At 40.0% G+C, this 21,684-nt stretch overlaps 1 protein-coding gene across 2 annotated transcripts in view; it reads left to right on the top strand.

The window, feature by feature from the left end:
- Positions 1-21,684, top strand: part of LMNTD1 (lamin tail domain containing 1) — a 208,203-nt gene that overhangs the window by 1,466 nt on the left and 185,053 nt on the right. The window contains exon 1 of one of the 2 annotated variants that reach the window (XM_055280341.2): positions 7,979-8,336. The exons of the other annotated variant lie outside the window; for it this stretch is intronic. The gene's annotated coding sequence lies outside the window, so the exon portion shown is untranslated. Of the gene's footprint in view, positions 1-7,978; positions 8,337-21,684 lie in introns of those variants that run through there. 2 annotated transcript variants of the gene reach the window in all.

Below are 21,684 nucleotides of genomic sequence, written 5' to 3'. Positions count from 1 at the left end.
ATTAGATATAAAGGCATCAAAAACCTATTCAATCATTTTAGAAAATGACATTGTAAGGATTTGAGAAGTCTCCAGAAGAAAATCCAAATTATTCTCATCCCAGAATACTAGGAAAGACATTTTAAAAGTATGCCACTTTCATTCTGCTTTTTATTAGTTGATGGGTCTCAAACAAGCCATATCAACAACCTCTCAGATTAATAGATTCATGTCATAGAGAAGTTTTTATATTATTTGAATTTCAAAGTTGAAAGACTAAATGCAAATACTCTGAAAGCAACATTGCTGGCAAACAGCTGGTTTGCATTTACATTTTCTAAGCTCCAATAGATCCTTACCTACCTTTTAAGGATTTTCTAAGGCCACCAGGACATTATATTTTTAAACATTGGCAGCTTACTACCATTAGAATTTTGTTTTGCCCACCTGTTCAATTGGTGGTGACCTATCTCTGAACTATGGTTGATGCTTCCTTTCTGCATACTTCCAGGCCAACTTTTGCAATCATCAAAGCCAAGGAATACTGAAGAACCAGGAACTTTGGGTTAACACACATGAGTGGCAGACCTCACTCTTCTTGACCCAGCTGCCCCTCTAAGGGGCTTTGAGAAAAGCACAAGAGAAAAAAAAATGATCCTGGGGCTAGGGTGGATACTGGCAGTCCCTCAAGAGGAAAGCAGAAGACCATTGGAAAGAGAGATCAGATGCTGCAAACCAAGATGAATGTGAGAAGACAGAACAATCGAATGACAAATCGGGGGCAGGTGAGGGCCAGAGTGATGGGAGAGGGCCAGGAGAGGTGAGAGGGAGCTGAGAGGAAGGTAAAGACTAGGATGGTTTCGGAACCCATTTAGGGACACTGAGCTCTACTTTCCATATGCTGTCTATGAACTACAGGCCTGTTCTTGGTGGGCAAGTGGTAGGTCTTCTACCCCATACCATCTTGAACAATGCCACCTCTCATAGCTTGGGGTTTACCATTTATTTTAAAAAATTAACCCAGGTATTGTGATTTTATTTTTGACCTCTACACTGTCAATAGCCAACAAACAGGACTTTAATCCTATCACCAGAATTATTAGATACAATGCAATAACCAAGCCAAGATTTGTCCTCATCCATGAGGGCCCTACAAGGAGAATCCCTTCATTGTCCTTCTGAGTGTCACATTCCTTCAACACCTACAAGCTTCCCAAAGTGACTCCAAAACTGCCATGCAGCAGTAGGGACATGGCTCCTTATTTTCACAGTCATTAATATTTACTGAGAACCTGCTATTTACAGGCACTTTACATATATTATCCTTCTTCATGTGTGTAACAACCCTGTGAAGGAGGTAGCCATATCCCAGTTTAAAAGGATAATCTGAAATGCAGAAGGGTTCAGAAAGTCTGAAACACATACAGCTGCTACATGTCACGGCTGGGTTTGAAGCAGGCCCCAGCTCTTTTCCTTATGCTGTGATGTTGCTGTATTATTCGGATCTAATGTTCTGTGGCCCATTTTACCACGGCATCACTGAATTAGCACATTATCAATTCCCTAATCACATGGCTGCTTCTTAGCCACACGTAATTCCACTCTATGTTAGCGAGCTGGGCTCAGCAGTTACTTTGATCTTTTTTTAAAGGCTGCAGTGAACATCCAGTAATAATGTATGAGCAACCTAACCTTTCAAAGTGGAAATATGTCTAATGGTCACAACCACCTCTCCTTTCAACTCCCTTACCCTCACATCTCCATTGCAATTATTCCTTAATTATTGAAACCTCTAGTCCATTGATGCTGTCACTCTTTCACAATTTTCACTACTCCCCAAACCTTGCTTCTCTTTTTGCCCAGCTTACAATTCACAACCCATTTCTAAAATCATTTAATTGAAAACATGCTCAATTTTCTGGCCCCACTCTCCCTATACTTACCTGGCTAGACTCCAACTCTTCATGAGCCTAACTAGCCATTTTCTCTATGCCTAGGGATTAATCACATCTGTTGTCCTGGCTGCACTTTAAATTTGCAAACTCAGGCCTCAGATAGGCCCTTAGTACTGCGAAAGAGTCCTACTAGTTTTCCCCAATAAAGTCCCCCTTTGAGTCTTTGAAATGATGATTTCACATTTCTTCTTTCCCAAAACCTCTCACACTGTCTCCCTCCCTATTCATAGCTGATGACTTAGACTCATACTTCATTGAAAAAAAAAATCTAAGATTGGACAAGAGTGCCTTCATCTCGTCAAATCTATGTACCTCAGTCTCTGTGCCCATATTGTCTCCGCCTTCCCTGTTTTTGAAACGGGAGAGATGTGTCTGCTCCTATTAGAGGTGAATCCTTCCAGTCCTACTCTGATCCTACCCACCCTCACCTTTCCAAGGCTTCTTGTTCTTACAGTTAAACTCCTTCTATTCTGCATCATCTATGGCTTTCTCCACATGGTGTCATTCCAAACAACATATATGCAAGTTCTGTGAACTCCCAAATTACAAAAACCAAAAAACCCTCAAAATACTTCCTTGGTTTTCATCTTTCTCTTTTTTGGTTACTCTATCAAGATTCTGTTTTTGTTTGTTTGTTGGTTTGTTTTGGTGGTCGTTGTTTATGTGTGTGTGGTTTTTTGTTGTTGTTGTTGTTCGTTTGTTTGTATGTTTGTGTGTTTTTGAGACAGGTCTTATTATGCTGCCCAGGCTGGAATGCAGTGGCGGCCCCCTGCAGCCTTAATCTCCTAGGCTTAAGCAATCTTCCCACCTCAGCCTCCTGAGTAGCTGAGACCACAGGCACGTGCCACCATGCTTGGCTAATTTTTTTTTTTTTTTTTTTTTTGTAGAGAAAGGGATATCACTATGTTGCCCATTCTGCTCTTGAACTCCTGGGCTCACGTGATTCTCCTGCCTTGGCCTCCCAAAGTGCTGGGATTACAGGCATGAGCCATCACACCTGGCTTCAAGCTTCTATTTAACCATTCACTGAATCTGCTTTGTCAAGGCCACCACAATCTTAATATTGCTAGAACCTATGTGCACTTCTCCTGTTTTCATTATACTCACCTTCTTCACAGCCACAACTGATCCAGTTGTCCAATTCCTTCTTGGAAAACTTTTCTCTCTTGGCTTTTACGATGAACACTTTCCCATATCTAGCTCTGGCCAATCCTTCATTTCTTTTACTTTATCTGATCTCAATACTAGACTGACTTCTAAATCTATGTGCAGTCTCTCCAGGTGATCTTGTCCAGTTCCTGACCATAAATGTCAGCTATGTGCCATTTGCCATTCATCCAACACCCTGAATTTCGAACTCACAATCAACTGACTACCTGGTACCTCCACTTGATAACAAACATTGATTTCTCTGGCACTTTCCATCAGGAGCCCGTCTAACAGCCACTCCTCCCTTCTTCTTTGCGATCAGAACCTTGATTGTATGCAGTTCCCAGGGGGCCATCGTCTTCAGGGTGACTGGTCATCCAAGTGACACTCGATTAGTCATGGCCTTATCATGGTAGCTCAATTCCTATTGTCAGCAATTGGTTTAAAAATTGGAATGCACAGGTGACACAATTCTGGCCAACGAGTTGAAAGGAAAATCTGCTACAGAACTTCCTGGGATATTTTCCTTGCTATTAAAAAGGAATATGTAAGTCTCTTCCTTGTTTATCCTATATCCTATTGTCTATAAAGCCCTCTATCTTCAGGCCCTTGCTAATCTTTTTCATCTCATGCCATTCTTTCTTTGCTTACTCAGCACACTGGCCTCCTCTCTATTTTTCAAACCCACCAAGTGTCAGGGTCTTTGGCCTTGCTGGTTGCTTCCCCTGAATGCCTTTCCTCAAGTTCTTTGCATGGCTAATTTTGTATTTTTAGTAGAGATGGGGTTTCTCCATGTTGATCAGGCTGGTCTCGAACTCCTGACCTCAGGTGATCCACGGCCTCAGCCTCCCAAAGTGTTGAGATTACAGGCATGAGCCACCGTGCCCGGCCTGCTGAATTCTTTTATAAGTTCTAGGAGCTTTCTGGAGGAGTCTTTAGGGTTTTCAAGGTAAACGATCATATCGTCATCAAACAGTGACAGTTTGACTTCCTCTTTGCTGATTTGGATGCTCTTTTTTTTCTTTCTTTTGTCTGATTGCTCAGGATAGGACTTCTAGTACTATGTTGAAGAGGAGTGGTAAGAGTGGGCATCCTTGTTTTGTGCCAGTACTCAGAGGGAATGCTTTAGACATTTCCTCATTCAGTATTATGTTGGCTGTGGGTTTGTTATAGATGGCTTTTATTACATTGAGCTATGTCCCTTGTATGCCAATTTTGCTGAGAGTTTTAATCATAAAACGATGCTGGATTTTGTCAAATGCTTTTTCTGCATCTATTGAGATAATCATGGGATTTTTGTTTTAAATTTTGTTATGGAGTGTATCACATTTATTGACTTGCGTATGTTAAACCATCCCTGCATCCCCAGTATGAAACCTACTTGATAATGTTGGGTTATCTTTTTGATATGTTGTTGGATTTGGTTAGCTAGTATTTTGGTAAGGATTTTAGCATTTATGTTCATCAAGGATATCAGTCTGTAGTTTTCTTTTTTGGTTATGTCCTTTCCTGGTTTTGGTATTAGGGTGATGCTGGCTTCATAGAATGAATTAGGGAGGGTTCTTTCTTTCTCTGTCTTGTGGAATAGTGTCAATAGGATTGGTACCAATTCTTCTTTGAATGTCTGGTAGAATTCTGCTGTGAATCCATCTAGTCCTGGACTTCTTTTGTTGGTAATTTTTTAATTACCATTTCAATCTCAAGCTTCTTATTATTCATCTGTTCAGGGTATCTAATTCTCCCTAATTTAAGCTAGGAGGGTTGTATTTTTCCAAGAATTTATCTTTCTCTTCTGGGTGTTCTAGTTTATGTGCATGAAGTTGTTCATAGTAGCCTTGAATGATCTTCTGTATTTCTGTGGCGTCAGTTGTAATATCTCCCATTTCATTTCTAATTGAGCTTATTTGGATTTTTCTCTCTTCTTTTCTTGGTTAATCTTGCTAATGGTCTATCAATTTTATTTATCTTTTCAAAGATAAATTTCAAAGCTTTTTGTTTCATTTATCTTTTGTAATTTTTTTGTTTCAGTTTTCCTTTCTTCTGCTGGGTTTGGGTTTGGTTTGTTCTTGTTTCTCTAGTTCCTTGAGGTGTGACCTTAGAAGGTCAGTTTGTGCTCTTTCAGCCTTTTTGATGTAGGTGTTTAGGGCTATGAACTTTCCTCTTAGCACTGCCTTTGCTGTATCCCGGAGATTTTGATAGGTTGTGTCATTATTGTTGTTTAGCTCAAATAATTTTTAAATTTACATCTTGATTTCATTTTTGACCCAATGCTCATTCAGGAGCAGGTTATTTAATTTCCCCGTGTTTGCATGATTTTGAAGGTTCCTTTTGCAGTTGATTTCCAGTTGTATTCCACTGTGGTCTGACAGAGTGCTTGATATAATTTCAATTTTCTTAAATGTATTGAGGCTCTTTTTATGGCCTATCATATGGTCTGTCTTGGAGAAATTTCTATGTGCTGTTGAATAGAATGTGTGTTCTGCAGTTGTCAGATGAAATGTTCTATATAGATCTGCTAAGTCCATCTGTTCCAAGATACAGTTTATATCCATTGTTTCTTTGTTGACTTTCTGTCTTGATGATCTGTCTAGTGCTGTCAGTGGAGTATTGAAGATCCCCACTATTACTGTGTTGCTGTCTATGTCATTTCTTAGGTCTATTATTAATTGTTTTATAATTTGGGAACTCCAGTCTTAGGTGGATATATGTTTAGGATCCTGATATTTTCCTGTCGGACAAGGCCTTTTACCATTAGATGATATCCCTCTTTGTCTCTTTTAACGGCTGTTGCTTTAAAGTTTGTTTTTTTTCTGATATAAGAATTGCTACTCTTGCTCACTTTTGGTGTCTATTTGCATGAAATGCCTTTTTCCACCCTTTTACTTTAAGTTTATGTGAGTCCTTATGTGTTAGGTGAGGCTCCTGAAGGCAACAGATAGTTGGTTGGTGAGTTCTTATCCATTCTGTAGTTCTGTATCTCTTAAGCGGAACATTTAGGCCATTTACATTCAATGTTAGTATTGAAATGTGAGGTACTGTTGCATTCGTTTTGCTATTTGTTGCCTTTGTACTTTAGGTTTTTTATTTTTTATTTTTGCTTTTTAACTTGTATTTTTGTTTTATAGGTCCTGTGTGACTTATGCTTTAAAGAGATTCTGTTTTGATGTGTTTCTAGTATTCATTTGAAGATTTAGAGCTCCTTTTAGCAGTCCTTGTAGTGGTAGCTTGGTAGTGGTGAATTCTGTCAGCATTTGTTTGTCTGAAAAAGACTGTATCTTTCCTTCCTATTTGATGCTTAGTTTCACTGGATACAAAATCCTTGACTGATAATTGTTTTGTTTGAGTAGTGTGAAGATATGGACTCAATCCCTTCTAGCTTGTAAGGTTTCTGCTGAGAAATTTGCTGTTTATCTGATCGATTTTCCTTTATAGGCTACCTGGTGCTTCTGTTTCACAGCTCTTAAGATTCATTCCTTCATCTTAACTCTGGATAATCTGATGACAGTGTGTCCAGGCAGAGAGCTTTTTGCAGTGAATTTTTCCAGGTGTTCTTTGTGCTTCTTGTATTTGGATATACTAGCAAGGCCAGGGAAGTTTTCCTTGATTATTTTCCCACATATGTTTTCTAAGCTTTTGTAATTCTCTTCTTCCTCAGGAATACCAATTATTCTTAGGTTTGATCATTTAACATAATCCCAGACTTCTTGAAGTCTTTTTTCATGTTTTCTTATTCTTTTTTCTTTGTCTTTGTTGGATTGGGATAATTTGAAGACCTTGTCTTTGAGCTCTGAATTTCTTTTACCTTTTCAATTCTATTGCTGAGACTTTGCAGAGCATTTTGCATTTCTACAAGTGTGTCCAATATTTCCTGAATTTTTTGTTTTTTCTTTAAGCCCTCTATTTCCTTGAATATTTCACCCTTCACTTTTTGTATCTTTTTTTGGGTTTCCTTAGATTGGGCTTCGCCTTTCTCTGGTGCCTCCCTGATTAGCTTAATAACTAACCTCTTGAATTCTTTTTCAGGGAAATCAGGGATTTATTTTTGGTTGGATCCATTGCTGGTGAACTAGTACGATTTTTGGGGGGGTGTTGAAGAGCCTTGTTTTGTCATATTACCATGGTTGTTTTTCTGGCTCTTTCTCATTTGGGTAGGCTCTGTCAGAGGGAAGGTCTAGGGCTGAAGGCTGTTGTTCAGATTCTTTTATCCCACGGGGTGTGATGTAGTAGTCTTCCCCTGTTCTTATGGATTTGGCTTCCTGTGAGCCAAACTGCAGTGATTGTTGTCTCTCTTCTGGGTCTAGCCACCCCTCAAGTCTACCTGGCTCTGGGCTGATACTGGGGGTTGTCTGCACAGAGTCCTGTGATGTGAACTGTCTATGGGTCTCTGAACTGTGGATACCAGGGCTTGTTCTGGTGGAGGTGGCAAAGGGCAAGTGCAATGGACTCTGTGAGGGTCCTTAGCTTTGGTGGTTTAATGCTCTATTTTTGTGCTGGTTGGCCTCCTGCCAAGAGGTGGTGCTTTCCAGAGAGCATCAGCTGTGGTAGTGTGCAGAAGACCCAGCAGTGGGTAGGGCCCTAGAACTCCCAAGATTATACGCCGTTGGTCTTCTGCTGCCAGGGTGGGTAGGGAAAGACCATCAGGTAGGGGTGGGGCTAGGCATGTCTGAGCTCAGAGTCTCCTTGGGCGGGTCTTGCTGTGGGGGATGGGGGTGAGATTCCCAGGCCAATGGAGTTATGTTCCTAGGCGGATTATGGCTGCCTCTGTTAAGTCATGCAGGTTGTCAGGGAAGTGGGAGAAAACCAGCAGTCACAGGCCTCACCCAGCTCCCACTCAAACTGAAGGGCTGGTCTCACTCCCACTGTGCCCCGCACTAAGAGCCCTGAGTCTGTTTCTGGGCAGTGGGCGAGACAGGCTTGAGAACTTTGCTAGCCAGGCTACCTGCCTCCCAGCTGCGAAAGAGCTTGTTTCTTCCTCTGCCTGTGATATCTACTCAATGGATTTCTGCCCTCCCCCAAGTTCTGGCCACGAGGCTTCTCGCCCCGTTCAAATTGTTACAAAGTTCAGCTGGAGATTTCCTTCCCCCTGTGAAGCTTTCTGCCTCTTCCTCCTGCTCCTCTGGTCGCCCTCCCAGTGGATCCCTGTGGTGCCAGGCAGGAATGGGCTGCTTGGGGACCCAGCAAGCTCACGGGGCCTTTCTGCTGCTTCCTCTACCCCTGTATTTCACTCAGCTCTCTAAATTGACTCAGCTCCAGGTAAGGTTGGAAACTTCTCCTGCAAACAGACCTTCAGTTTCTCCAGTGGGGGTGTGTGTTTGGGAGAGGAGGCTCTCTTTCCCACTTTGCATTTGGGGCACTCAGTATTTGGGGTGTCTCCTGGGTCCTGCAGGAGCAGTCCACTTCCTTCAGAGGGTCTGTGTGTCCTCTCGGGACTGCTGGTTTGTTCTTGCAGTTGACCTGGAGCTGAAATTCACAATGCGAACCTCCACATGCTGCTCTGTCTGAGTCAGAGCTGCGATCTAGTCCTGCCTCCCGTCCACCATGATCCTCAAAAATGGAACATTTTAGATAATTTATTATAGCAACTCCAGATACTGATCCTCTCCCAGGGCTTATTATTATTGTTGTTTACTTATTTGTTTGATTAGCTGGTTGAGTTAAGTTTCTTTCCTCCAGAGCATATAGCGTTGGATGCTACATAATCTTGAGCATGTGCAGTCACCCTAACCACTACTCATTTCCTCCTCCCCCCAAAAGTGGTGATGGTTTTAGCCAGGATCTTTTTTACTGCTTATTTCCCTGATATCCCTATTAAGCATCTAGTTGGTCAGCTTCTATTGGTTAGCATCCACGAATTGCTTGCTAATTACTCTATTGTTTATGACTGTGTCCTGGGTCACAAATTAGTTCACAGTCTGACCTAATTAAAGTCAGATCTCTTTGGGGTGAGTTTTGTGGCTTACTCCAACTCCATGAGGACTCTTTTCAACTGTCTCTCTCTCTATATATATTTCTCTTTCTCTCTGTTAAGCTTCTACCTGGTCTGCCATTTTGTTTATTGCTATCATGGAATTAATAGCCATGGTGGCAATAAACTTAATTGCTCACTATCAAAATTTCCATTATTTTCAATAGTGCACTTAGGCTTGGAATTCCTCACACTCCATTCCAAATAAAATCAATCCCCTTAGAGAGAGCTACAGAGCTCTTTGTTTTTACGGTCTGCCCCAGAGGCAGAACCTCTGCATTACTGATTTGGAACTGTAGGAGGGACAGCATCTACTTCCCTTGGATTAACACCAGAGTCTATGAATAGGGCACTTAGTGAGGGTGGTAGCCACCGGTCCTCTTGGATTGTTTCTCTTGGTATGAAACTTTTCATCCTAAAAGCAACTTGGATTGAGGCTGATTAGGACTCAGTAGTCTTGATTTTTCAAGCCTGAGGTAAAACTTGCACTTTACGAGTTAGGGGCTTGGTGAAGAACAGGAGCCCCAGACCTCTTGTTTGCACTTATCTAAAGTAGAGTTTCTGCAGTAAGGAGATAGGAGAAAGTAAGAAATATTGGTGACCTGGGCCAGTCTGTGAGAAACTGTAACTCTACTATCATTTAGAAGAAAAATGAACTCATGTTCTTGGCCATACCCAGTAGAACCTCCATCACACTGAACTTGGAGGTGGAGAGCAAGTTATGGCTCGAATCCCAGAGAGTCGCTTTTCTTAATAAGATTTAGTTAATTTTCTTTAATAAACATTTCTACATCTTCAATATGTTGTTAGGATACCTTCCAGACACTTTAAATGGTTGTTGTTTTTACAATTTTCATTATGTATAGTTGTTTTGCTGGGAAGGGTGTCCACAGAGCTTCTCATACCACCTTTGGGAAGTGCTTCTCCCTGACATGATGAATTAGCTTCCTATGGTTGCTTTAACAAATTACCAAAAACTTGATGGCTTAAAACAATACAGATTTATTCTCCCACAGTTCTGGGGTCCAGAAGCCCAGAATCAGTTTCACTAGGCTAAAGTCAAGGTGTTGGCAGGGCTGGTTCCTTCTGGTGATAAGGGGGGAATTCATCCCTTGCCTCTTTTAGCTTCTAGAGGCTGCTGGCATACCTTAGCTTGTAGCCACATAACTCAAATCTTTGCTTCATTGTCACATGGCCTTCTCTCTGACTCTGACTCTTATGTCCCTCTCATAAGGAATCCTATGATTATGTCAGGCCCACCTGGGTAATTCAGGAGAGTCTTCCATTTTAAGATTTTTAACTTGATCACATCTGCAGTGTTCCCCTTGCCATATAAGGTACCATTCTCAGGTTCCAGGAATTAGTATGTAAACATCTTGGGGGGAAGTGATTATTAGAATCTACGATTTTAATGTTTGGAAGTGATTTAGTCTTTTTAGATGAAAAAAACCATAGCTTGGATTTGTTACAAACATACTGAAAATCATTTAGCTAGTGTGACATAGAGCTAGAATTAGGCCTCTGAACTCCTGTTTTGGGATATAGTTGAATGATCCAAAAAATAATAATAGAATCCATATTATTTATGAATTCTATTCCAAAACATAGATATAAAAATGGTGAATTATGGAGGCACAGATTGGTTTTTATCAAAACTAACTACCTGAAGTCCACTTAAAGTAATACATGCAATTCAATCATTGTATTCAAATTTCACCTTTTATAACATCCTTTGCCTTTTAAAGAAAAGGATTGGCTGCAAGAAAGATGTTTTCCCCAAAGTTAATTTAATTCATGTTCATGAATATGTGCAATAAAATGTAGTTATTACCACACGTGCTGTGAAATAAACATATGCACATTTAGTTAATTTATGGACAATGTGTCCTGTGGTGATACCAGATGAGAGAAAGCATCCACACGTTCAAAAGGAACGTGGAAAATCTAGGTGAATTAACTGTGTGTGACATGTGAGGATTTCTCTCCCAAAATATTTTCACCGATTAGAGTTTACAAAGCGTGATCCCTCCAGTGCTTTTCTCTAGGGTTGTTTTTTCCCTAGCACCTGAAGGACGTTCAGGGCATGCTAACATTTCTCTTGTGACATAAAATGACCCATGAGAAGAACTGATTAACGATTGCGCACAGTACTTTGGGGAAAAAAGTCATCATGAAAGTTGGAACAGTTCCCTTTAGCAACAATGTCTACGCTTAGAGTTTTTCAAAGCTATTTCACTAAAAAAAGAAAAAAGAAGTGAAAGAAAAAAAGAACAAACCTCCCTGCATGGATGCCTTTCAGAGGTTCACCCTCATCACTGAATAAGAAGATGAACAATAAGTTATTGTGAGTTATATACAATAGTTGCAGAGAAAGAATCTGGCCCTTGAAAGGGCTAGAATACACTGCCAGATTTGACCTAACCCTCTTGTTAGCATGTACAATTACCTTTGTGGTATCAGCTCAGAGAGTGGGGAGAAAAAGGTAGCATGACAGTGTTTTCTGGGTGCAGAATAGACCCTTTTTTATTGTAGAATGTTCTTTGCCTGACTTACTGATTTACTACTATTCTGTAAAAACAGTGCAAGAGTGCATCAAACATTTCCTTAAACGACTGCATTTAAAGGTCTCCTTTAAAAGAATCACAAAATAAATCTGTTTAATCATGGAAAAACATTATTTGATGTATTCTCAAGTGAGGGTCAAGCTCATTGAGAATAGATTTTTGAGGTTTCAGCTTGGGTGGGAGTGATCTTTGTTTATTCTGCTGAAAGTTCTATCAACTGCCTAGAACTCCCCAGCCCAGAAATAAATATGTAGAAGTAGTAGGTGCAACGCATCCTAAAAAATTATAGAACGAGGTTTCCAATCTGCATTGTATCCTATCTTTTAATTTTATGTGCATTCCCTTTTCAGGAAAGGACAAAACTTTTAGCTTTTACTGAGTACTGTTAGGAAATTCAGCCTAAAGAATCACTAGGTATCTTAGTCAAATTATACTGAATTCAGTTCACAAAAAAAGTCGTAACAATCCCTACTCTTATGGAAGTAAGAGCTGTACTTACTGTTTATAATGCATAACGGAAAATATCATTGATAGCCAGCATTTTCAAATCATGGTCTGTTCACTTAACTTTCAAGAATGTCTGTATTGAAGGATTTTATGTGTGTGTATATATGTATACATATATACACACACATATACATATATGTATATATACATATATACACACACATATACATATATGTATATATACATATATACACACACACACATACATACAAAAAAATAGAGATATCATGAATATTCAGGTCTGTTAATTTTATCAAACAACACATCTGTGGAACCAGCACCCAGGTCTAGACACAGCATTCTCAGGAACCTCCTTCATTAAATCTTTTAAAAAGGAATTTGATATTGCTTGTGTTTAGAAATGCGAAAGGCTAATCGAATAGCTGTTTTTCTGACACTTTTTTTTAGACAGTTTAGAGAGACCCAAAGTATCTGTCATACACTTTCAAACAGATGAAAAAGTACAGCCCCATGCTACCTTATTTTTTCCCTGCAAGGGAAGAGGAGATAAATATAACGCTACTTTTCCATTCAGTAAAGGAGGAGGAATTTATAGAAAGCCACAAGAGAAATAACCGATTTGTGAAGAGGCCTGAAACATTCGTTTTAAATTGAAAGCCCCTCTAAGTCTGTGACCTTGGGGAACAAGGTCTGTGCACAGCCCAGGCAGCAGGAGGCCACCACAGCGGGAGGCAGAGGTGCCATCCCAGGCTCTGGGGCTGTCTCTCCAGCTGTCACTCAGGCCTGTCTTGGTGGTGGTGAGGCCAGGGCCCGGCAGTCATGGGTTTCAACAAACCCCAGCCAGGCAAGGCTCTGGCAACCACCAGGTCAGAAAAACTTTTGGAACAAAGGAAGTCCTCTACTTAGATGATGACAGAATGATGAGTAGTAAGCCAGGGAGTCTGAAAAGAACTATCTTAATAGGCTACACAGGACCTGAAGGCACTTGAGCAGGGGGCTCAATTGGAGACGGCATGGAAGGTTCTAGAACCCCCCAGAGATAGCAGACCAGCTGTGAGGTGTAAGACCCATGACTGTTCGGTGACCACCCTGACATCATAGATACAGCAACACAGGCCTAAGGGATATCCCCATTTGCAGGGGTGTCAATGGTGAAACTCCACCCAGAATACCCATTTCCTGGCTTTCAGAGCTCATTCTGTTCTTTATTATTACTCAAGTGGGATCATTTTTACCATTTGGTACTAATGAGTTGTGGTGGAAAGATGTTACATATAATTTGGGAGCCTGAAAAATGCAAGTTGAAACCAAGGATGAGGCAGTGTTGAAAGCCATTGGTTGAGGGAGTTTTGAAGGGTCAGTGTGAAATCATAGTCATATTATTACTCAGAGTTCATCATGCTCACTTTATCCTCAGTTGATAAGAAAAAATGAGGAGTAGGTGAAAATGAAAAGGACCTCGCTACGCCCATTAACACTCTGCTCTGACATATGTGCGTGCGTGTATCGTGTATGTGTCTGGTATATGTGAATGTGTGCATGTGTATACATGTGTGTCCAACACTGTTAGCTCTATTGTGATTATTGTAATGCTGTTATTCACTTTTGGTCTACAGGACTCAGTTTTTCCACATAGCAATGAAAAATAATAAAATTTGCATTGCAAGGGCAATTTGTGAGTGCTGGGATACTTGCTTTTGTATTTGCCTTTAGATGGAGGGTACCTGTAACTTATTTGTAGAAGTGATTTTATGGTCTGGAGGTATTTTAAAACCCAGGTCATATGGCTAAATGTAATTAATCCTAAGCTAATGAGTATACAACTAAATAATGCAAATAATAATAATGCAATCCCCCTTTACCTTGAACAACAATTATAATAACTTCAGAAAATTATAAAACTTATGAAAACCTTATACTTGATTTGAATGTGCCCAGTTTATAGTAGTGACTCTACCTACTCAAATGATAGGCAATGACTCCTAAAAGTCCTGTAACTGAGAAGTAGTACTTTATTTTCTAAGTGAAAATGGGTGATGTGGGCTGTTCATATAAATCCACACCATCAGACTCTCTAGCTGTGGCTGGTGAGCTCTTTTTTCTACTTTAACAGCCAAGGTCATTGGTTTAATCTTTATATTAACCCTTTAGCGTTGCTCTATATCACAGTTATGGAATGGGTACATTTTCCTAGTTATCTGTTTCATAAATGAGCATTTCTGAAAATAAGGGAAACCAATGAAAATCAGGAGTGCTTGATAACTTTGTAGGCAGTATTCGGATTAAGACTGATGGCAAATTTTAAGGATTATTTTAACTCAAAGATTTGTGATTCTATGAGTTAACTACTTCTGAAAAGAACACTTATATTTGAGAATAGTTCATCTTGCATCCCTATTGACAGTAGAATGTTTGTGTCTTTTTCATATGTGAAAGGTGTTTTCAGTACATGTTGAAGATAAGAACAGTCAATGAGCATTGCTGGAGGTCCAATCCAAGTATAAGCCAAGTTTGTGCCAAAGATAGGTTGGGCTCTGAGGCACACAGGCCCAGGAGGAAAGGATGATTAATACCTATGTGCACACATCATACTCAAGGGATGATAAATTCTGAGCACCCAAGTCAGAACCAGGGAAACTGAATTCTGCCATCAAGTCCAACCTGTGAGTACAGGCAGCAAAGAGCAGGCCACGGCAGTCAGATCCAAAGCTGGCTAGACCCTGGAATGCAGATGGGAGAGACGAGGGAGGCAGGTGATATAAGAGGGTCTGCCACCATCTCTGTAAGCAGGAAGGCATGTCCAGGGGTGTGTTTTTAGCATCTGATTGGCCATGGGTGTGGCACACAGGCAAGAGTGTGGGATGGTGGCAGATATCCAATGTTATTGGAGAATGAGGCATTTCATTTGGGTGGACTTTCTAAATCCCAGAACAAAATTCTTTTAAATGCATACATTCAGCATTTGCAGGGATGCCTTTTGAGTGGATTGCACGCTTTCTCTCCCTTTTTTTTTTTTTTTTTTTTTTTTGAGACAGAGTCTCACTCTATCACCCAGGCTGGAGTGCAATGGTGCAAACTTGGCTCACTGCAATCTCTACCTCCTGGGTTCAAGTGATTCTCTCACCTCAGCCTCTGAAGCAGCTAGGATTACAGGTGCATGCCACCACGCCCAGCTAATTTTTGTATTTTCTTTTTAGTAGTGATGTGGTTTTACCATGTTGGCCAGGCTGGTCTCGAACTCCTGACCTCAAGTGATCCACCCACCTTGGCCTCCTAAAGGGCTGGGATTATAGGCGTGAGCCACCGCGCCCGACCTCTCTCCTTTTTAAGTAGTTTATGAGTTTAATGTAAGCTTTACTAGATGACCAGCCCTGACTGTACTGTGCTTTAAAATAGCAACACCTTCAGGTTTATTCAGCTCTGACAGGCTTCTTGCCCATACAGGAAACGATAGAGTTTTCTCAGACTGCCACATTAAAAAAAATTCTTGTGTTATTTGTGTGTCCAATTTTTTTTCCTCTGGCAGGGAGACAGCATTTCTTATTACATCTAACTCTTCTCAGTGTGCCCATCTCTATTAGAGCTTTTCTCCTTCCCTGTCATCCGCCAGCTTATTTCTGATTTATCTGTTTGGGGCTAGAAAAACAGATGTTTAGGCTCATTAAGATGGTGTGTAAAATAAGAGAGGCCATCCTGGAAAAATGTCTTAGGAATTCAGCACAGAAACTTAGTGTGTGGACATCAGACTTCAAACATCTATTTTACCTACTCAGGACCCTTTTGGAGCCTTTGTGTTTTGTTTTGTTTTGTTTTGTTCTGTTTGTTTTCATAGTTGAGCTTCAGAGGGATCATCTCTGAATACGTGAGGTCAGAGTGTAATCTTAAATGTTGTTGGACACTATACATTTGCTGTCACGTCTTTTGTAGGACTGTGACTGGCATAGACTAAAGGCTTATGAAATATTTCTTGTACAAATAATATAATGATGAATGAGGCAGAGTGTGCAGTTTCTGCTCTGCTAAATTCAGCTGCATACACAGTTTAGCAGAAGGCAGAAAATATGTAAGTGTTAAGGGCAATGTGGATAAAAGCCAATGATATTGATATTATTTTGTAGGGGGGTCACAAACTCAAGGTCAAGGGCAACAGTGGCCAGTGCAACTTTTCATTTTATGTTAGTGCCTGTGGGTCATGCATGAACTCTCCAGTTCACAGGCTGCACCATTGCTTTGTTGTTTTACACTTGGCTAAGTCATACGGTGAAGTTAGCTGTTTACTGTACCCTGAGGGTGTTTGGATTTTCAGGCCCCTGAGGGGCTAATAGAATCATTATTGAGTGTTTTTATCATACAAGGCAATATCAGATGATGAGAAGCATATTTGAAACCCAAACTCTTGACTCCCCTCCAATCTCAAGCTTGTTCCTCTGCAGCCTTCCCCGGGGATGCCCCCTTCTAATGCCCAAAACCTTGGGGCTGTTCCTCTCTTTCTTTCATATCCAGCATTTGCTCCATCAGCAAATCATATCATTTTTGAAAGGTATAGAATTTAAATATTATCCCCATTGCTACTACCTTGATCCAACCCACTTGCCTCTGGCTCAGAATACTACAGTAACTTTGATTGTTCTAACAGCAGCCAGGGTGATCCTCTTACTGTGGAGGCAATCACATCAGTTTTCTGTCCGGAACCCTCTGTTGATTTCCCATCTCATTCACCATAAAAGCGCAAGTCTTCTCCATGGCCCACTTCTCTTCCCTGTCTTTGCTGACCATATTTATTAGTCTGTCTCCTGCCTCAAGAGTGTAATCTTCTTGACAGAAGAGACTTTGATTATTCATTTTTATATCTCAAGTGTGTAGAATAAGGCCGTGTTTTAGGGGTTCAATCAACATTTGTTTAAGGTACAAACAAATGAATAACTGAAAGGAAAAATAGGGAAACAGAATTATTCATTTAAGAAACATAAGGAGGTGTTGGTCAAATGATACAAACTTTCAGATATAATAAAAAAAACATGTTTTAGGGATCTAAGGCACAGCATGAGTAGTGATGAATGTGTTCATTAATTTGTGGTAATCATTGCACAATGTAAACATATATTATGCTATATACTTTGAATATATACAACCCTTATTTGTTAATCAAATATTTAAAATAAAATTTGTTTTAAAAACTACGTGGCTGAGTACAGTGGCTCACATCTGTAATCCCAGCACTTTGGAAGGCTAAGTAAGGTGTGAGGATTGCTTGATCCCAGGGGTTCATGGTTGCAGTGAGCCATGATCACACCACTGCACTCCAGCCTGGGTGACAGAGCGAGACCCCGTCTCTCTTTCTCTCTAATTAAAAAAAGTTACCCCCGCCAATGTATTAACATGTTAATAGATGTGGTTATTAGTTAACATGTGTTAACTCTAAGCCAGGCACTGTTCTAGGCCCTTGGAATACTCCAGTGACCAAATCAGAAGAAACTTTCTCTTGTGAAGGTCAACAGGCAATGAATAGAGATGAAGACAGCAGATAAGGAAAGTAGTTAGGAGCCCAGTGTCTGATGTCAGATCACCTAGGTTTGAATCTCTTCCCTGCCGCTTACCAGACTATGTTCAACAAGTTACTGAAGCCTTGATTGCTTTGGTTTCTCTCCATCTGTAAAGTTGGGGTAACACACCTATTGCATAGTGTTGGTGGGGATTATGATTCATAGACACGTGGAAGAGGCACATAATAGCAGCAGAGTTTTTGATGTCATAAGAAAAGCTAGAAAATGTACTCCTATCTTATTGAAGAAAAGAAGCATTTATATTGAAAAGGTATATTTTACCACCTTTCTCATCCTTCAGAGAAACAACAGAAAAGAAACTAGAAATTTATTTTATCATTTTAAAATTATAGAAATTATATATTTAAAATACTTGTATTTTAAAAGTATATTTTATAATTTTGGAAGTTATAAAATTTGTTTTGCTAACTGTAAAAATTGGAATTGAGAACAGAATTAAATGGAATTAGAGAGTTGTGGAGTTCCATTAACATTAAAAAAGGCCTTTTTTTGTTGAAATGCCCTTTGAAAATATTGCATGGGGAATCGCTGGTGGTGTTGCTATTCCATCTAAAACGCAATCACTTGTGGGAAAATATAGTTTCCTCTGGAAAAGCAGCTCTGTTGTAACTTAAACTCTGAAAGTAGCTAGTCCCTTTTTGCTCTTTTAGTGCAGTACACTCGAATTTAAAGCAGAGTTAAAAGAGAGTCTAAATTATGGAATAGCATGGTCACATATGTATATATTGTGCATCTGAATATTTATAAAGCTAAGGCTTTTGGAGATACTAAGTTCAAAGGATTCCCTTGAAGGGCTGGGCACTTCTATTCAAACTCTGAGTTACTAAAGCCAGAATTTACATGTAGGACAAAAGTCTTATAACCAATGTTTCAAAAAAGGAAGAATTGGCAAATCTGTGATCAATCTTGGTGAGAATTCTTTCACATTAGTTATGCCCAAGACAGCTTGACCATCCATTTTGCCAAATCTAGTCCATCCCTGGGGGATGAGCAGGGAAGGGAGAGGCAGAGATGGCTGTGTGGGCTCCAGCCCCACCCGCCATCCTGCCCACAGAGCACTGGGAATTGGCTTTGGGAAAATGGCAGAACAAGCACCTGCAGTCTTAGATCATTCTTTCCTGGATCACAGCCTGCCTACCAACAGCCAGGCTTCCCCGAGGAACTATCTGGAGATGGGAGTACTCTCTTAAACTTCACAGAGCAAATGCAGACAAGAAAAGAGGGCCCAGGCCTCTCTCAACTGTCTTGTGAACTGATTACAAAAGGCCAACTTAGAAATTGAAGTTTGTTTATGGTGCGTTTAACATGCACTGGAAAGAATTGAAAAGGGCTATAATGTGTTTTAACTTTGTTGTATGTTTTGCGTATAGAACTTTTACATTTTAAGTCAAATTGATAATCTTTTCCTTTAGGTTTTGCGTTTTGTTTTATTTGGAGTAGAAAGTTGGAAAACTAGTTAGCTATATATATATATATATATAGTTGAAAAGCATGTATCCCTTACCCAGCAATTCTACTTCTACAGATATATTCTAGAGAAACTCCTGTACAAGTACACAGGCAAACACATACAGAGGTGCTCTTTGCAGTATTTTTTTAATAGTAAAGAAGTTGAAAGTGATCTAAATGTCACTGAATGGGGAAATGAGTAAATAAATTGAAGCAAATTATAGAATGCTCTTACAATGGCAGGGCAAAGACTGTTAACCCATCACCAAACCTGTTTCCTATTTTGGGGTAAATCGTTTCACATTGATTAAGTCAGTTGATGAATTTCACTCATTCAGTGAAATTCAGTGAATGGCTATTAGGTTTTAAGTACTCTGCCATGTACCATGGAGAAGGCAAGAAGCTCATAGCTTAGCCATCTTTGTACTTTACTAGCCAAAATATGATGTTGAAGCTTATTTAGGCTTATAATTAATTAGGTCATTTTAGCAGTTGGTTTGGTCTTGGAGTCAGTTATTAAATTATTAATATTCAAATTGATGTTAAATTCTTTTACCAAGTATAGGTGTGCTAATGCCAGTCCCTCCCACAGTCTCATCACAAGGAGAAAGGAGAGTCATAAAATCACTCCCACTAAGGTCTTTGTAGAATCTTAACATGTTGCTCCAACCTAAAGAGCAATCTACATTTTAAGGAGAAAATTCTTAACCCAAAGCAATGGTATTGCAAGTATCACTAAGGGCACTGCAAGTATCATATTCTTCTGTCTGCCCCTTAAAACCCTTTTCTTTCACCTGAGTGAGTGGTTCACACTTGCAGCTGCACAGTAGAATCACCTGGGGAATGATTCTAAGAAGACTGATGCCTGCTCTCCAATCAAGAGCAATTAAATCAGAATTCCCAAGGGCATAGCCTGGCACTTGGAACTTTCTAAAAGCTCCCCTAGTGACTAATGGGCAGGCTTGGCTGAGATCAATCAAAATGTCCATTGTAAGTAAAATCCCACACTTCTCTGACACACACACAACCACAGAGAGACAAATAGGAAGTTACAAAAGCAGTTCTTAAGTTTTGGGGATAATTGTCAGAAAAAGTAGAGATTGGGGAAATAATTGAGAGAGCAGGCTCAGGGGTCAGATAAGTTTGTGTCAGCACTGCACACACACTGGCTGTGTAAGCTTGTACATCAACCCCTTTCCTGTACAATAGGGACAACAATGACACCTACCTCTCACAGGACCCTTATGAATATTAAATACATAGAACAGTGCATCTTCATTACTGTTGCATCCTTCAAGTACTGCTTCAAATTTCACCTGCTCTGTAAAATCTCTTTTGCCTCATGCAAGAAGAATAAACCACTCCTTTCTCTGGCCTCACACAGCATCAATCAAGATTAATATTATTTACCTATGTATCACGTGGCATTGCAATTGATAGAGTTTCTTGTCTATCTTCCCATCACGATCATTTTCTGTTAAGCATGGTGAACTTCTGAAAGAAAGAAGATCATTTTATTATGTTAAGGAAATACCTATCAATTCTTACTGTTTTGAATGTTTTTATTTGTCCCCCTTCCCCTTTTTCACTCTCTAGAAAAATAGAAGCCATAAGATGGGCTCATCTGCAAGCTCCCACCACCTCTACCTGCCACCTGCCTCTGTGTCTGTGTACTCTGCCTTCCCTCTATTACCACGGATAAGCTGCCCATTCTCCTGCTAAAGGCCAACCCCTGCACTTGTCCAAGAGATAACATCCCCCTCTTGTCTACAGTAGACACCTGCCTTGCGGGTTTGACTGATGTCAGTGAAGTGTCTGGTTTTGGTGGCACCTCAGAACCAAGAGGCAGATAGTACCCAAGACTGCATAGGGAAACTGGAGCTCTGTAAAATTCACCTATTAACTAGGCAGTACCCACTAAAGTGAATAAACAGAAATTCTGTGCCCATCAGGGCCTCAACATAAAGTTAACATTAACATTAAATATTATAGCTAATTAAAGTCAATATTAGCAGCTAGGGAAAGAGCAAGGCTGACTCAGAGCTTGTGAGTCTTACTAGCCATATGAGTTATTGAGAAAGTTATTTTACCTCTCTGAGCCTCCTTTTCCTCCTTTGTGAAATAAATTAGTCCTTATTTTAAAACAGCTATACTGAGTTACATAATGTAAATTATATTGAGGTATAATTTACATACAGCATACTTCATCCTTTTTAGTGTACAGTTCTAAGTTCTGAAAATCCCATGTTCATGTAACTATCACTAGATTCAAGACATAGAACATTCCTGTCACTCCAAAGAAATCACCTTGTGCCCCTTTGTAGTCAACTACAAGTCAACCTCACCACCAGCTCCTGGGAAACAGAAATCTGTTTTCTGTCCCTATAGTTTTGCTTTTTTCCAGAATGTTATTATATAAGGGAATCAAAACATATGTGTCCTTTTTATTTTGAAATAATTGTAGATTCATATGCAATTTAAGAAATAACTCAGAGAGATCCCCCTATACCCTTTACTCAGTTTTCCCCGATGGTAACATCTCACAAAACTGCAATGCAATATCACAACCAGGTTACAGATACTGATCTGGT

Source organism: Symphalangus syndactylus, chromosome 5 (genome assembly GCF_028878055.3).
Source record: "Symphalangus syndactylus isolate Jambi chromosome 5, NHGRI_mSymSyn1-v2.1_pri, whole genome shotgun sequence".
In the NCBI taxonomy this organism is placed as follows: domain Eukaryota; kingdom Metazoa; phylum Chordata; class Mammalia; order Primates; family Hylobatidae; genus Symphalangus; species Symphalangus syndactylus.
This window is presented reverse-complemented; position numbering and strand designations above follow the sequence as displayed.